The sequence below is a fragment of the Falco punctatus genome (genome assembly GCF_963210335.1).
Source record: "Falco punctatus genome assembly, chromosome: 8".
Taxonomy (NCBI): domain Eukaryota; kingdom Metazoa; phylum Chordata; class Aves; order Falconiformes; family Falconidae; genus Falco; species Falco punctatus.
The window spans coordinates 29,281,912-29,295,817 of record NC_137588.1 but is presented as its reverse complement, the minus strand read 5'-3'; the positions used below and the strand labels follow the sequence as shown (position 1 = coordinate 29,295,817).

The window sequence follows — 13,906 nt, the reverse complement described above, 5'->3', positions numbered from 1 at the left end:
TAAATAACCAGATAAACTTTAAAACTTTCAAACTCGCCAAGTCCTTCAATTCAGGAATCCTGCTTCCCTTGGGGAGTATCATATCAGTTCTTTTTATGGTCCAAGCCATGTGATGTGCTCTGCCCAGGAAAACTCCAATCTCTTAAAAAATTCCATTGGCTACAGAATTCAACCCTAAAATGATGCTACCATAAAGATATAAAAGTGACTTAGGCACTTAAACCCAAAAGTCATCAGTGAGAAAGGGATGTCCCTGTTCTCATTTGATCTTGTAATGTCCCTTCTCTCAGGGCTTTAACACATGAGCTTCAGAGAATCTTGTTGCAGCTGTTGAAGACATTAGTATTTCCAGCTGTCCTTACAGGAAGCTGAGGTGGCAGAAGGAAATCATGCTTTGATACAACAACCAAGGGCTTAGTGTAGAGTACCATCAAAGGTGGGTTTCAGCTATGCTGCTGGGCTTTGTACAACAGCAGCTGAAACACAGACATATGTTCTCTTCTTCCACTCATGCTGAACAAGAACCTCCCACAGAGGGGTAGAGCGGACAACTGGGGGCTGTAACAATCATGAAACAGCACTGCATGACATGCCAGGTTACACTAGTCACGATCAACAGCAAATGAGCAGTAACCACAGGGAAACAAAAAGGGATTAAATTAAAGGCGGTGTTTTAATGATATGTTATTACTACTCCTTCCTATGAAGCTCTTTCAGACTGCAAATTCACCAGGAGAAGAATAATCTTGTTTAATGTTTATACTGCACTGAACACATACTGAGTGCTTAATAAAAACAATGATGCATGCGAGTACACAACAATTTAATATGTATTTCTTAGTTTAATAAGTGGTGGTATTCTTACATTCTGCTGAAGACTGGAGGTGGTGATTTGCATGACAAAATTATTTAAGAAAAACACACTAAAGGGCCAAGAGCTTGGATGAAACCCAATTTCAGGAAAAAACCTCCTTGATAATAGAGCTAAACCCCAGAAAACAGTAATACTAACCCCAAATTATCTCTTTGGCGTTAATGACCTCTTGGCAAATCTGGTAGTCTAGATCTGAATGAAAAGGTCATGGTGTTGACAGGGTGTGGGGGGGTGTGTGTGGCAGCCCTACTAAGGGGATGACTGTATGAAGACTACCACTTGATCCACACATGCAGCTCAGCCAAGGACTTCCCAAGTTTCTCCCACACATGTTAGAGAATGTCCTCTCATTTGGGCTGGCTAACAGATCTTTTTAAGATTAGCAGCACTGCAAGAATAAAGTCCCCCTCTCCTGGTCAGCGCCTCGGGATGCCGGGAAGCACACCTGGACAGGCTGGCAGCCCAGGGTGAACCACAGGAAAGCTGGGCAGGAAGCGCTGTGCTTATCTATATGCTTCTCCTAACCAGCCGTAACGGCACTCAGTGCATTAACACTAACCTTTTTCCTGCTCCAGTCATAAAAACTGTAACAGCGGCTAAGTATTTTTAGAATTTTTTTAATTGAATTAGCCGCTCTGCAGGCATGGTTTCAAACGTGTACGGGCAGACCCCCAGCAGCCCAGGCCATGTTCTTGCCGGGACTGCACCTGCCAGTCCCACCACGCACCTCACGCAAGGACAAGCAGGAAGGGCCACAGAGCATTCGCTGTCTCACGACAGTAAATACTCACAAAGATAAAAGGAAAATCACCCTGGACACTTTATAGCATCCCTGCTTTCAGACCTTCCCCAAGGGCCAGTGCAGACTCCCAGCTCCTGCAGAAGACCCCACTGCAGCCCTACCTGCATATGGCACCTTTATTTTTATTCGTCAACTTTAGGCCATTTATGTATAAGGCAGGCAACGTTACACGGACCATACCCTACAGGCTTGAGCACTTAGTTACTCCCCACGAAGCCACAGCAAGGCATGTAAGGTGGTCTCCCCATACACTGACATCGTCTAGATCTCTGGGGTGTCACAGGCTTGTAACTGCACTTCAGCCTGCGAATTTTAACAGCTAAAGTTCAAACTGGGCGCACCGAAGAGATAATTTATCTTTGTTTTTAATTACACACAGCCGAGGGGAAAGCTCAGCTTAAAACAGCGTCAGTCTGGCAAAGAGTACAGGGCTCGGGGTTTCAAGGCTCACTTGTCGAAAAATAAAAATATTTTTAAAAAAGGGGGTGTGTGGGGGTGGGCCCTCACAGCCTGTACGCGAGGGGCAGGCGAGGCCCTGGCCGGCCCCGGGCCCGGGCCCGGGCCCAGGCCCAGGCCCAGGCCCCGGCCGTGGCGTGGGGGGGTGGGGGCCGTCCCCGTCCCTCCCGTTGCTGCCGGCGCTGGGGGCCGGTCGCGGGGCGCCCCCCGCCTCAGGCCTCCCCGCCCCGCGCCCGCACCTACCGAGGCTCCCGCGGCGGCCGAGGCGGGGCTCCGGCGGGGCGGCCGCCTCCCCGCTGCCGTACGGCGGGCGGAAGGGGCGGGCGGCAGCGCTGTGGAGGGGCTGCCCCAGCTCGGGCATCCGGGGCTGGCGGGCTCCCAGGAATTTGAAGCCCCGTGGGTGGGCGGCAGCGGTAGAGGCAGAGCTGCCCCTCGGGGGCAGCTACCCCTGCGGCCGGGGACCAGGGGTCAGGGGCCAGGGGCCAGGGGCCAGGCCAGCGCTGGCTGGGACACCCCGGGCGGCAACTGCGGCCGCGGTGTGTGTGTGTGCGGTGGCTGGTTTTCCCCCCCGAGTCATAAATTCATGCAGGGTTGTTGTGTTTCATGTTGCAGCTCCCTGTGTTTTTCCTGCAAAATACTTCCCGTAGGTATTACCAACACAGCCCTCCCAACGCAGTGCAGCAACGCGTTCTGGGATGGCCGTGGCGTAGCTAATGGCCATCAAGTACCATTTGTTTTCTATGTGCTATCCCTAACAGGAAAATAACACGTGCAGGGATTTTTACTCGTTTTCAGGTTACAGTTTGCTCAAAGCAGGAGATGGCTGCTGTAGTGTCTCAGTAATCCTGCGTGGATCTGTTCTGAGGCAGCCCTGGGGAGGCCTGCCCGTCCCTCGGCAGACCCGTCAGTAAGCGCTGGCTGCTGAGGGCACAGCTCCAGTAAGCCCGGCCTTGCCCTGGGTTCTACAGTCCGTGCAAAACAAGGACACGGAATAGCTTTTGGCCAGCTTGGGATTTCGTTTGGGTGGTGGATAGTGGAAGATTGGGTTTGCCTCGTCTGTAGGAAAGGTATCCATGGGTGCTGTGATGGCTGTTTTAACATGTCCCTTCAGGCCATCGTGAGGTAACCATTCGGTTGTGAGGTAACTGTTTTCACAATCCAAATGGAAATAATGCTTTGTAGCGGGTTAAGAGACAGCAGAACAGAAATAAAAGAAATCCATGGTTATTATCTACTTAGAATAATTTCAACAGGCCTTCTTTTCTTTGTAGCAGCCCCCGACTGAGGCATTTCTTGCCAGTAGAGGTTCAGCTCCTAGATCTTTTGGCCTGAGATTTGCTCTCACATAAAAGGATTCAGATTGTAAACCAAAGGGTTAGGAGTTTCCATTCAAATTCAGGTCTTCCTCCAGGACTTGGGTGAAAGTATCCAAATGAAGGTGTTTATCCTATCTTTTTCCTACTAGATGATCTCCTGCATTTTAGAAATGCTAGTGCTAAACAGGCCTGACTAGGCCTAGCCAGCATCCCTCCTTGTTGTGAACAGCAACTGTTAATGACAGCCTTGGTTTTAACTCCCAATAAACAAACTGCTAATTACTAAGAAAACACGTTCCTTTGTGAGAGGGTACGGTTCTACCCTTCAGTTACGGTTTTCTGCAATACGGCAAGGCAGATGAATGGTTCGCTGGCACCCAAGGGGAGAAGTCAGAGGAAAGATTCCGCCTTCCTCACCTCTGTCTCCCTCTGAACCACTTTTTGCCAGATCTGGCATCTATCAGACCCTCTTGTGCACTGCTTTTAACGCACTAGCAGCAGAAACATAGTAATGGGGGAAAAGGGATCATTTTCTACCAGGTTAGCGAGCTGAACTGGATCATTGAAAAGTCTGAAAAGTGCCAGGGCTGTAAAAAGGTGGGAGGCAGCCAGAAAAAAAGGAGACAAGAGCTTCACCTCCCCCTTTATATCAGCAGAGAGCTGTTATAGCCATGGGTCTGTGGCCTCAGCATGTAGCTTCATCATCTACCAAAACTTATAATTTGTAAATTTGCATTGAAATTCATACTTCATGCAGATGTATGAAGAATAAGTGCATGCAGGTGATGATGGGCAGCTGGAGACCAGATTTCTCACTAACCGCAACACACAGTGGGATGATGGATTTGGAAAGCCTGAGAGTCACTAAGACTTATTTATCCTACCGGTGAATGTGGAGGGGAGGGTTGGATGGGTTTGCACAGTGTGAGTTTCTGAAAGATGCTTTTGCCTCCTGTATCAGCTGTCTAGAATCCGATGGTTTATTACACAAAAACTCAAGAGGCTGGCACAGCATTGCATTTGCACTATGGTTTCTCTTAAGAGCTTTATAATAAATATGATTGTGAAAAGTGGAGACCCCAACTTTACTAATGTAACTTTACCCTGTTGGTATGATTCTGGTTTCAAGAAGCAGCTGTTAGAGCAAGGAAGGTGAAAGAAGATTGAAGTGCAACCTATTTCTGTTGCGTAAGCACATCGTTATTGTCAGGGATCCAGTGATATAGATCACTTTTAAATTAGCCTGCTAGGTGGTGCTATAGGACATGCTCTAAGTTACTCATTCAAAATTACATTACAGTTTTATTTTACCAGAAGACATATAGCTGCCTACCATCACCTGCCGCTCTAACTTACAATTTTATATATAAAGTCTTGTTGCATTAGCAAAAAGTTGAGTCTTAAGTACAGAACTGAAAGTCATGGACTTCTCTTAATGATTTCTCTGGTCCCACAGCCTGTTTTCCTTATGTGATCTCCAAAGTAAATGTGGTCAGTCAGTGAGTGTCCAGCAGTCTGAGATATATACATTTCTTCCCCCAACCTCTTCTTCCTCTATGGAGTCCATTTATCTGCCCTTTTATGCAGGTTTTGGTGTAATCCAGCCTCCAGACATAAGCTCTGTTGGAGGGTAGCATGAAGTATGAAGCATAAACTGGCCCAAGTTTACACAATATTACATGTGCCAAACATTTCTTCATGTAGTTCTTGCAGGCGTCAGATGGAAGAGATGCTGCAGGATTCTGGGACTAAAATGTACTGTGTGAGTCTATGATCATAGAGTAACATTGATAGCAGGAAGAGAGAAATTATAGTCTGCAGGATAAGGATCGTCAGCTAATTGTCTGCGGAAGCAATAATGAAAAACAAGGGACTGGACAGTGTAGATATCAGGGATTTCTACAAGAGCGTTTGTCAAATTAAAGATGGTGTCCATAGGTGGCTTCTTTACCCAGTGTGCAGCACCAATTCACAAATGTGTTTGAGGTATTTCTATTCTTTTATTGTAGTGTGCACAAGTAGGGAGCTAGGTGGTCACTCACAAATGCCCAGCTCACCAATTGTCAAACTTTACACTATTTATACAGTTCAGCAAGCAAAGACATCAGCCTTCACTGGTTACAAATTACAGAATTCCTTCATTACTTAATACTCGGTTTCCTATTTGTGAAGCAATTCTCTCACTTCTCATGTTAATTAGTTTGCATGCTCAGTCTCGACTTCTTTTGGGGTCTGGGGGGTTTCTTGAGTTTGTGGTCAATGGGTTGGTGGTCACAGTCTCTGCCTGCTGGAATTACCTTTCCTTTAGTTTTTGCTGAGCTCATTCCTTATGGTGAACTTCCAATCAGCTCATCTGTCTTCTGGGAGTGCTTCCTTTTGAAGTTACTCTTTTAGACAAAGGATTTACTGGTGCTTAATGAAGCAGGACATACAGAAATATTTGTATCTTGAATTAACCATTAACAACTCATTTGCTTCAATTGTCTTAAAGTCAAACTTCTAATAATATATTTGATTTTATTAATCATTCCCATTTTAATTCAAAGGCTTCAGGACAGAGAAGTTTGATGAGTAACAGAGGAAATGTTAGCCTACAAAAAGATTCTGAAGTGAGGTGTATTGACAGATCTGGGGAAGATCTTGTTGCGAAGGAAGGGCATGACGTGCCCCCCTGGTTTTGGTGCCGCTACCTGGACGGCTTTTCAATGTTGCTGAGCATAGTGCTTCAGTAATGAGTGGCGAGTGCATGGAAGGGCAGTCAAGGCTCTTCAGCAAAACGTGTACCTAGAAAGTACCTGTGTTTAGGTGACTTACAATGACCTGTGTTGGAAGTACTTCCAACTCAGCAGAAGGCGGCAGACAATGCACTGAAAACTGACATATTAAGTGACCATTAAGGTTCTCGACAGGTGTCAAAAGGTCCAGCCTGTTCATGCTTAAATGGTCATCTTACTGCACTGAAGGGGAAAAAAAGCTGGTGGCAAAATGCTTTGCCAGCCTGCCACTCTGAGCAATTTGCACATCTCCATATTGCAGCTAATAGCAAAGTGGGATTGAAGTGTACACAGCATTGAGCAAAAGCATGAAGGTGTAGCTGTTGAGATTTCAGCAATTTCAGTTGCTGAAAAAGGGACAATATTGGACAATATTGATAATATTTCCTTGCATGTCCCCTTTCCACTGCTTTTGTTATAGTTTCATCTCGGAACATTCTTGTCACGCAGCTGATGTGGGATATTACTGTAATTTTTCCCCTCTACTCTAGGAATTTGCTATGGGCTCAGATAGCACAGGTTAGAATCCACATTTTCCCTTGCGTTAAGGTTTGGCTGGAATGCCAAAAGCTATTCAGTCTTACGCTGATAATCAAAGCCACGTGAAAAAAGTAGTAGTATAAAAAAGTTTCCTGTCTCCTTGTTAAGCCTTTTCTGTAGAAAAAGGTGATCTATTCCCAACTATTTATCTTATTCTTGGGACACGCATATGTTCTTAAAGATAAATACATACCTTGTGCTGCCCTCTCAAGAGGGGTGACATATGGACAAGCATAATAAAGGATGAGCATTCAGAAACACAGCTGTTGGAATAGAATAGGGGATTCCATTTCTGGTCTCAAACCAAACCTTCAGACCCCACTGTTCAAGAAGGAGCAAAAAGATGGCCAATTGTGTTGTTGGGATTGGCAGGTATATAGATCAAAGCCATCAAAGTAGAACAAAGTCTTTAGAGGAGCTGGGAAGAGATTTTCTTCCCAGTGTACCATAGCTCATAATTGGTCAGGGATCAAAAGCTAGTGTTTTAGAAGGCAGCAAAGAGGCTGTGAGGCATTTAGCTTGCTACGTGACTGTAGGACTGACTTCTGTTTCCATGCAAACACCCTTGGCATTACATTTTGAAGTTTTCCTCTGCTGGTTCAGATCTGCCTAAAACTCAGGCAGGTTCTTTGTGGTGGCAGACATGGGAAAGGGCAAACATGCAGGTGATCACGTTTTAATCGCTTTGCTACTGCTTTTTGAAATTCTGGGACTAATTGTACAAGCTCTCTTAGCTCTAGCTGGATGCCCCAAAAGTTGATGATAAAGATTAAGCATCTGTGCAGTAAAAGAGAAAATCTTTCTCTGAAACGGGACTCCTGAAGTATAATAATAAAAAAATCCTTGATCTGAGTGTACTTTGCAGTCTTGGCTGAGGCTAACAGACACATATGCAGGTTAACATGGATGCTCGTGGAAAATCTGGATACCCGCAGCAAAGAGCTGAGAAGCCAAACCACTTAGAGATTCTGGGCAAATCAATTCATGCTGAACTCTGTGGTCCTGCAAGTATTCTACTACTATTTAATACTGCTTTGGGTCTATGCACATTGTGCAGACAGACCCTATACCATATTGCATTTTAAATTGCTTTGGGTCTAGTTGTATTACAAATGTCATTGTGATGCCATTTGGTAAAATCAGAGCAAAACTTAAAAATGTTAAGCTCATTGTCTAGCCTGGGATTTCTTGCCAGTGCATATAAGCTAAACTTGTAACCAGGACAATTGTGCATTGTCTATAACTAACATAGTCGTTATTTTCAAAAGCTCTGGTCCTGCAATTAGCTAGCTGTAGTGAAAGAAAGGTAGCTATAATGAATTAAGATGTCACATGTCTTCATAATACGGCTGATTAGCACCATTTTCCTTCAGAATTGGAAGCAGCATGTCTTGGGCAGGGGAGGATGCCAATTCTTAGAGGCAGTGCTGTAATATTTAACAGATTTGATCGTATTATCTAACTTTGGTAATATTTAAAATTCCTGATCTCCTTACTGCAAAGGTAATGATATTTGACAAGCAGAAATTGGGGCTGGTTCACTGAGTCAATCAGCCTAGGTGGTCACTGGGCTCTGCTCCATAGTGGGAGTACTTAGCAAACACTACGACCTTCCAAGACTCACTGCAGCTAAGGACATATTTTTCTATCTCATTAAGAGCTGTGGAAGGTACAAACCAAACATAGGCTGTTCTGGCAGGAGAGCGTCAGGGAACAGAAACTGTGGACTAGGTCTGTTTTGTGTTGTGGAACAAAAGTTTAAAATGTTTATAATTCTGGTCTAGAGGTAGATTTGTTCCTGGCTTTTGCTGGCATAACTGGGATACAGAAAGCAATTGCATTCAGAGGATTGCTCTTTGGTGAAAATACCACAGAGAGGATTGTTATTAAATATTCCATGTTATGCATAGCTAGAATGGTACATGGAACATGACAACATAAAGATCTAAGAGTGTATCTATGAATCAGAAATGCTGGCTGTAACATATACAGTGTTTTGGCGTAAGCACAAAGTAAATATGGATGCAATGCCCAAAGAAATGGAACTATGTGTTTTGCTTAAGAAAAGCAGAATGGTGGTATGGTTGAATACTGGAGATGAAATGCAATTCATTTCTTCCATTTGTTCTTAACAGAGCATGACTTTGTACACCAGATCTAGTACATGTCAGATTCTCTGGTAATTAACCTGGAAAATACAAAGACAGTATCTAAAACAATCAGGTGGGCATCTATTTGGTTTGCTGGTCTTTTCATGCAGTCAGACTGATTTCTCAATAAACTTGACAAGATCACAGCAAAAACTCCCAAGGAGGTGGGCACTGTTATCTGCTAAGGCTACATTTCAGAAATAAACCATGGTAATTAAACATAAAATCTGTTGGCATGTACAGAATTATTCAGAAATGGAAGTGTATGGTTGATGTCTTCATAGCCTCAGTGAAGCATATGCCCAAGTCTGGGGTCCTTTAGTGGTGCAGAGTGTGTAAGGAGGTGCAAGGATATGTCTCCTGCCTTAGTAGTTTCAATTCTAATGATCAGATTGTGCCAGCTGAGACTGGGCAAAGGAAGTCAAATCAGGAATGCCATAATATTCTCATTGACAATTCTTTATTTCATGCATTTGAAGCCTATGAAGGAGAACATTCTCCTGACACAAGCACAGGGCACAGATTCCACCCTGCCTCAGGTCAGCTGAAAAGACACCCCAGTTCTAGGGGAAAGTTATCAATAGAAATAACTGGATTAAATGAAGAGGAAATGCAAGTTGAATGTTAAAGTGAGATCTATTTGGAACGTATTGAATTGATAGAAACCTAATCAGTTTAAGATGCCTTATTCAGTGTTACAACCAAAGCTTAGATCCACATCTGTACTGTCTAGGGAAGGAAGACTCATGCTGATAACAACAGTGAAAGATACATTCCATTAATGCAGAAATAATTTTCTATCGCCACTGGAAATCCACCATTTTCTTTGTTTCCCTACTGAGTGCCAGTTTGCCCAGTGCTTTTGCTGGAGACTCCCATTCCCAGCCTGTGGAGTTTCTAATTTAAAAATAAAATCTACCTAGCTACTTTTTTTTCTTCCACTCTCGAAGTGGCATCTAATTTTTTCTTAGTCAGAAACTCATAGTTAAAATACTTAAGAAAAGGTCATCATGAGAAGACAGGATCATCTGTAGCTGTAACCCACAGCATTTTTTCTTGGACAGCATGTTTAACTGGGGAAGAATACCAGCTTCTGTGTGGGAGCTGATCAAGTCTTACAAGGAGTGTGTGAAACAGAGAGCAGCCACAGTAAACCAAAGCTGTTTTCTATAAGCCAATTGCTCTGCCAAACCAGGTGAAATATATCTGCTTTGACACTGTGGTATGTGTCTGTGTGTAGGAGGGGAGGAGTCTGATCCCATACTGCCTTCTTAGGGAAAAGCATAAGATGTTCAGCCACTGAATAGTCTGCTTTTCTATTGCAGGAGTCACTTAAAGATCTTGCAGTACTTTAAAAAACATTATTGAGCTGTTCTTCAGGCTGCACAGACCTCTGAAACTGGAATTCTTGTAGCTTTAAATATGACCAGATAAACTTGTGTGTGCTGTATCCTTGCAATGAAGTTTTGAAGAGATCCCCTCACAGCTAGAAGCCTAAAGAAAACAGTACCATCTATGGAGACTCATTCCTGTTTAAGCAATGAATTTGATCAGGAACAGACAGGTTTGTTTACATAGTTTACTAGCATGTCTTTATTTAAGTACTAGCTTTCCAGGTCAATAGCTTTTTCAGGTGTCATGTTTTAATCCCAGCCAGCAACTAAGTACTACACAGCCACTTGCTTACCCTCATCCCTGCAGTGAGACCAGGAGGAAAATTGGAAAAAAAGGTAAAACCTGTGGGTTGAGTTAAGAGCAGTTCAATAATTGAAATAAATTAAAATATGCTACTACTACCACTACTGAAAAGGGAGATAAAAAAGGAGAAAGAGAAACAAAAGTCGAAAAAAACCCCACAAACAACAAACCAAAACCAAGTGATGCACAACACAATTACTCATCACCTGCTGACTATGCCCAGCCAGCCCCTGAACAACCATCTTCCCCCCCAGCCAGCTCCTCCAATTTATGTACTCAGCATGACATTCTGTGGTATGGAACATCCCTTTGGCCAGTTAGGGTCAGCTGTCCTGACTGTATCCCCTCCCACCTTCTTGTGCCTCCCAGCCTTCTCGCTGGCAGGGCATGAGAAGCTGAAAAGTCCTTGACTTAGTATAAACACTACTTAGCAACAACTAAAAACATCAGTGTGTTATCAACGTTATTCTCATACTAAATCCAAAACACAGCACTGTACCAGCTACTAGGATGAAAATTAACTCTGTCCTAGCAGAAACCAGGACATCAGGATAGTTGCTAAAATGAAATCTGTATAACACAATATCAGGTTATTTTATATATCTACTGCTGCTCCAAATACGTGTTGCTGGTGATGTCTGATGAAGTTTACGCTATGTACAATTTCCTTGAGCTGGCTTGAAGCATAAGCGTTCTATCTACAAAGGTAAACTCTAAGGAAAGACACTGTGGGTAACTTTCAAAATAAGCATCGAAGACCTACACAGCTGATGCAGTATCCAAAGATCCAGTTTCCACCTACAGTCACTCCAGAACAGATTTGTATGTTGTCCCCTAAGAGCTGCTTAAAACTGCAATCATACTCCAGGTCTAAATACTAAAAGTGAAATACCACAGCTTCAGTATCATTGGAAATTATAAAGCATGATCATAGTATAAACAATAACACTTCTGGATTCTTCCATATCCACTGAATAACTCTACATGAGAAGAAACTTGTGTGAAATCCCTGAGACAAACTTCAAGCCAACCAGTATCCTACAAAGGGGAACTTAGGTTGGTTTACAGAAAACAGTTTTGTTTCAGAGGCTATTGTTTGTCTCCTGGGCTCCTCAAGAGGGTGTTACATCCTTTTCAAGTCTCCTCACAAGATATTGATTGAACCCAAAATAGAAACTTCCTTTTCCCCAATTAAAGGTATTCTCCAAGGAAAAAATAAAAACAAGGGGCTGAGAAGGTCTGTGGACTATGGTAGGGATAGCGTGCTGCGTGCAGATGAACAAGTGTGAAGTACTATGACAAAGAATATGCAAGGCAGGAACATTGCAATTGTTAGACCCTGCCTGCAAAGGCCTATTATCACAGCAGTTTGCATTTGTGTATCACGAATCACAAGAGAAGATAGAGGGATAACACTTCAGAAGACTGTGAAACTGATAATCCACCTTCTGAAACAGAAATTGTTAAATACCAAGAATGGTTTGCATTCATCAGAAGTAATCTTCCTACTAATCTGGAGTTGATAACAGTGACTGATCTCACATGTTACATCTGGAGAATCACACAGACTGGAGCCAACAAACTGGAGAGTCAATCAAAAAGCTGGAAGCTGCATTTGGAGGAGCAGTCCGTGTTATTCATAAGGACAAAGGAAAACTTATCATATATTATTACAACTACTTATTGGTTAGCTTGCCATAAATAATTTAGTACTAAAAGACAAAGTTGAGAGCAGCCATATCAAGTGCAACAGACATCCAAGTGATTTTCAGAGGGCAACTTCACAGATGAGTAATGACATCTAAGAACCAGGTGAGAATGAGTCATGGTGTCCTCAGCTCAGAAACAGAATAAAGTTTTAATAAATATTTCTGCCACATGATTTCTTTGTACAAAGTTAACAGGAGAAGGATTTAAGCTTAGGAAAACTTACAGAACAGCATTGTAACCAGCAAGAGCTGATGTTTGTTTACAGATCACTTTGATATTCTGATTTGCTGCACACAGATGCCAATATTTCATCGACTGAAGAGTTACAGGACAGGATGACTGTTACTAAGTACACTTGCATACCTTTCAGTTACTTATTGTTGCTTAATGCAAATGAGCAGCTAGAATGAACAGTTTACATGGGAACACACATACAGACAGAAACTGTAGCCCAGGGATAAAGATAAAATCAAAGCCTGTTTGTGTTCCAAGCCTATCCATGGTAACATTAGATCAGCAGCAGTAAGAAAAACTTCATTTGCACAAAGCCTAGCAAAATAGAAAAAAACTAAACATACAATTTCTTCTGCGTGTTTTCCCTTTCTTCCAAAACAGACATTTGACTTACCAGCAAATGTTCCCTCTCTCTATTAAATCTCCCCTGAATTAATTGATTCCTCTCATGATCCAAGCCACCTCAGTCTTGTTTCCTTTCTAACCTGCATATTTGATAAACATTAAGGACCATTTCTAAGGATGTGGTCAGTGGCTAGTTAGTCATTTCACACAAAAATCAAGATCTCAATTGTGTGTTTACTATTATTAGTGTAGGGGAAAGAATCTAATAAAACCTCTGAACCTAAACACCTTGTTCTGTTAATAACAGCCACAAGTCTAATGTAGTCCTGGCCTATGTCCTACCCAGTGCCTGAGAGGTTCAACCTGGTCCTTTCGTCTTTTCTTTGCTTCTACTATTGACACTGTATTTCTTGCTTTATTCTGTAAAGCTGTCTATGATGAAAAATGTAGGCAATGTGCAATCTGAAATAAAGGTGCTTATTGCACAGAGGATGCCAAAATTAATAGTGCTAAATTTTAATGAGGAAATGCTTGATTTCTGTTCCACTGGGATTGCAAGGAGTAAGTTAATACACATGAAAACAGGAAAAAAAAAGCCCAAATAGAGCAACCAACTTTGTCTGTGTAGGAGTTCATCCATTTAAGTGGCTGTAACAAAATCTGGCTGCACTGGACAAAACCCCAAGCTTTCTGTTTTTCAGAGACTACATGCCTCAGATGTAACAACCTGCATTCCCAAGTTATTGTAGGTCCAGGCAAGGAATATCAGAAGAGGATTGTGAGGAGAATGCTTGAATGCTTGCTGCTTTCAGGTCATTTTAGAATCAATCTGTCTAAGCAAATCATGCCAGACTGACAACACAGGCTGAGCACTCATGCCACTGTCTTCACCCTGCCAAAGTACCTCAGGAGTGACCTGGAGAGCCTCTTTCTCCAGATTGAAAATCTGTGCTGAGCCTCTGCTCTCCACAAATACTGTTTACCATCTAGTTGCAAGACTTGTTTTG

At 43.0% G+C, this 13,906-nt stretch overlaps 1 protein-coding gene across 17 annotated transcripts in view; it reads right to left on the bottom strand.

Moving 5' to 3' along the window:
• TMEM177 (transmembrane protein 177) overlaps positions 1 to 13,906 on the bottom strand; it is a 57,235-nt gene that overhangs the window by 33,354 nt on the left and 9,975 nt on the right. For 16 of the 17 annotated variants that reach the window (XR_013930028.1, XR_013930029.1, XR_013930030.1 and 13 more), the window contains exon 1: positions 2,376 to 7,068. The gene's annotated coding sequence lies outside the window, so the exon portion shown is untranslated. Of the gene's footprint in view, positions 1 to 2,375; positions 13,729 to 13,906 lie in introns of those variants that run through there. The other variant, XR_013930027.1, reaches the window with a different exon arrangement.